The 4282-nt window shown below is 40.7% G+C and overlaps 1 pseudogene; it reads right to left on the minus strand.

Moving 5' to 3' along the window:
- Positions 1-569: 569 nt before the first annotated feature.
- LOC122890888 lies at positions 570-1168 on the minus strand (annotated as a pseudogene).
- Between the last annotated feature and the right edge of the window lie 3114 nt (positions 1169-4282).

A 4282-nucleotide genomic window follows, 5' to 3' on the forward strand; every position in this document is an offset into this window, starting at 1 on the left:
GTCCCATCTCCTTTTTCTTTCTTTCTTTCTTTTTTAATTTCAAGTTCTCATTTATTAGTGCTCCACTTGATATTTTTAAAAAAGATTTTATTTATTTATTTATTTGAGAGAGAGAGAGAGAGAGAGAACACGTGAGTGTGCATGAGCAGGAGGAGGGGCAAAGAGCAAGGGAGGGGCGGAAGGAAAGAGAGGGACAAAGGGGTAAGCAGACACCCCACTGAATGCAGAGCCTGATGCATGGCTTGATCTCAGGATCCTGAGATCATGACAAGAGCTGAAATCAGGTGCTTCACCAACTGAGCCCCCAGGTACCGCAACCAATCAATCTTAAAAAAAAAAAAAAAAAGTGGCTCCAAATATAGTTTTCTACCATTCTTTAAAAAAGGAAACTGTTTGGGGCACCTGGTGGCTCAGTGGGTTAAAGCCTCTGCCTTTGGTTGAGGTCATGATCCCAGGGTCCTGGGCTCTCTGCTCAGCATGGAGTCTGCTTCCTTCTTTCTCTCTGCCTGCCTCTCTGCCTGCTTGTGATCTCTGTCTGTCAAATAAATAAATAAAATCTTTTTAAAAAATCAATGATACTTTATATTTTAAAAAAAGGAAACTGTTTCTTTTAACTTTACACTCACCCCACACCTCATTTTCAAGACGTCTCATTTAATTGTCTTGGTCATGGACATTTCCAAGATGAGATTTTATATTTTGCTTCCATAGCTTCTGGCTTTCAGAAAAACCATGACTTTCCTTTCCTGAAGGAGTTTGGTCCTGCTGAAGTTTGTGTATCCCTTCCAATCCCTTCATCTTCCTCTTTGCTTCTGGAGGCGTTTCCTCTGGTCACTATCTTCATCTTCATTAAAAGCTGCTTCTACTGACAGGGTTTTTGGGGCAAGAGTTGGAACAGTTTCTTTAGGCTTTATTTGATTTGAATTTGATGGCTATGGCCAAGGCTTTCTTTGCCATGTGACTGCCTATGGCAAATCCAAACTTGGAGATCTTTGTAGGCTTTTTTGGGAGGTCTGCAGCTTCTTCTTCAGTGGATCGCTTCTTGGTGTTGTGACTGGAACTTTCCCTCCGTTACTTTGGTTGCTCCAGCTTGCTGAGGCTTCTCAGGCTTCTCCTCTCCTGCCATTTTCCCCGATGTGGTCTTCCATGCAGCTACACCAAGCCCCATTTCCTTTTTCTATTTTACAACCGGAGGACTGAGATTCAGATGGCTTACGTGGCTCTGTGGAAAACGCATGAGTCAGAATCAGGACTCAGTTCCAGGGTGTTGGGATTCACAAGTCTGGGGCCTTCTCACTATTGAGCTGTGAAAATGTCAATCCCCGACATTCATTGCTGAGTACTGTATTAGTCTGGGTTCTCCAGAGAGAAACAGAGCCAATAGGAGATTATATATATTATTTATAATAAGGAATTGGCTCCTGTGGTTATCAAGGCTGAGAAGTCCCAAGACAGTGGCTGGCAAGCTCAAGCCCTGGGAGAGCCAATGGTGCAGTTCCAGCCTGAATTCAAAGGCCTGAGAATCAAGAGGCTGATGGTCCAAGTTTCATTCCATGTTCAAGCCCAATGTCAGAACACCAACATCCCTGAAGACAGGCAAAGAATAAACTCTCCCTTACCCCACCTTCTGTTCTAATCAGGCCCTCAACAGATTGGATGAGACCCACCCACACTGGGGAGGGTAAGCTGCTTTGCTCATTCTACCAATTCATATATTAATCTCATTCAGAAACACCCTCACAAACATACCCAGAATAATATTTACCCAAACACCTAGGCAGCCCATGGCTCAGTCAAGCTGACACGTTCAATTCACCATCACAAGTACCCACTTAATTGTGTGTACATCTCAGTGCTAGACATACCTGGGACTGTCCCCTTCTTGTGTCACAGCCTGGAAGTTAGGAAACCAATGTGCCCTTTTGGATCTCACACGAACTGGGTATGGTGGACAAGTCATTTCATCTCTATGCTTCTCGGTTTTCTCAACCATAAAATAACAAGGATCAGATTTAGATAACTCTGTAGGACACGTAAGCTTGAAAACGGTGTTTCTGTGATTCTATAATTGAATTCTAAGAAAGATTTTAAAACTAATTTGACTTCTGTTTCATTCAAAGCTGTGTTCTGGGTCCAACAAAAGCATGACTATTACAGGTAACGACTCATCAAGCAAAATTAACATGACGGTGACAATGCTGTATCTGTACACAGAAGTGTGAGAGTCTATTATGAGGTCGACTTTAGACTGAATACCGTGGTAGATATAGATATAATTTGTAATAACCATCCCGGTACCAAGGACCTTACCTTCTGCTGTTGAAAAAGATTAGCATGGAAGAAATCTTGGTATGAGTTAGAGTGAAGTATAGCCTACAGGAGCCATTTCCAAACAGAGTGGGAAGTCAATGAGTCAGGCTTCCCCTAAAGAAGGAATTAAGACTTGGGCTGGGTTTAAAAAAACAAATAAAAACATGGGAACAATTTGGATAAACAGAGGCAAAGGAGGAGGACTTTTCAGGCTAGGGAAAACCCAGGCAAGAACAAGCAAGGACCATATGTATGAGAATGATGGACAGGGCAGGCATGTTTGCATAGGAGATTGCCAATAGAAAAACGCAAAATAAAAATTGTATTTGAGGAAGGTATCACCTGACAGCAATGGGAGAATGGGTTGAGAGGTTCTCAGAAAGTAGCTACCTTTAACTGAGTGCCTACTATGTAACAGTCTCTGTGATAGAATTTTATGTATTTATCTGAAATTTGCAACAGTCTACAAAGTAGACTTTCTTATGTGTTCATTTTACAGATAAGGAAATTCAAGGTCAAAGAGATTGAGAAACAGTCCAAGGCGATTCAGCTGATAGGAGGCTCAGTAAAAAGTCCTGCACAGTTTGAGCTGACTCCAGACTAACCCTTATTCCATACCCCACACTGCTTCTTCCCAAACCAAAAACTGCTGCCATTTCAACAGATCAAAAGTGGGTGGGTTTTGCCATTTGGTGGGTTTTGCCACTGTGGCAGCTAGTTACCCAACAATTGATGACCTTGCCTGGCAATGATCTCGTTTAGTTGCAATGAATGTTTAACTCAGTCAGCCGCTTGGTGGTCTGTCTGAAGGACAGATTGTGATGCCTTGTGTGGCAGGCCATGTGATTGAGAGTGGAGAAGGCAATCAGAGTGGTAAGTGCTCTCCTGTCGACTCCCAGTGGCAGACTGCGGAGGCAGGTCCTGTGAAGAGCTACTGTAACCACAAACCAAAGGGCAGTCCTTTATTTGTGCCTAATGTGGAAAAATCGTTAGTCACACAACAGTCATTTCAGTAACACCTGCGTGTTCCTGGTCTTTGAGTATAAATTAAAAACCAAATTTTGAATTCGGACATTGAAGTTATTTACATGAAATGCTCTACAATCATATGGAAGATCAGAGGGAGAGCCAGAAGTAAAAGCTACAGTTTATGATCCTCACGTGTCTTTTGTTAGTTTCCCAAGGAAATCAGAAGAAAGATGGTAGTATGTTTGATGGGGGAAGCAGGGGTCCTAGTTTTGAAAAAAATCTATTCAATTATATTGTAAAGACAAATCACTTTATCAATCCTAGTTTCAAAAAACCTGTCTTTTCTTTTTTTAAAAATAGAGATTTGGTACCCTGTGCCCCACATCACTGATGCAGTTCCTCCCAGACACAAACAGTCTGATGACATCACTGCTACACATCCAGCTAGTTTCTCTGTTGAGAACTTCCAAGGTGTTAATTACAGTTACGAATTAGTCATTATTCTAACTGAGCCAGACTCTTATTTTTGTCTTGAAGCTTGTCATTATTAAGTTTGCTTGAATGGGTTAATGTACCACCAATGCAAATTGTGTATTATTCCACAATACACTACTAAACATGCACAATTGTTTTTATTATGTGTGGAATTTTATAATTAACTACTTACTCTAAAATTCTATTTTCATGCCTTTCTTACATGCCTTTCTTCATGAGGTTAGGATTTTTATCAGGATCTCCTTTTTTTTCACACTTTGAAATCTAAAAGGAAAGCCACAATGATTTCAGTCTTTTCAGAAAGTGACCTACTTCGGAAAAGAATATCAATAAATATTTTGTATGAGTGGTTTTCAAATGTAATGTCTCTTTTCTGCTTTTATGTACATTAACAAAGTTCATATAACATTCTCACCAGGATAAAAATAATGCAACAAAACTTGTCTGTAATCTACCAAGATGACCATGTATAATTTCCCTATTTTCCAGAAATTTCCATTGCTAGAAG

The sequence above is a fragment of the Neovison vison genome, chromosome 12, assembly GCF_020171115.1.
Source record: "Neovison vison isolate M4711 chromosome 12, ASM_NN_V1, whole genome shotgun sequence".
In the NCBI taxonomy this organism is placed as follows: Eukaryota; Metazoa; Chordata; class Mammalia; order Carnivora; family Mustelidae; genus Neogale; species Neogale vison.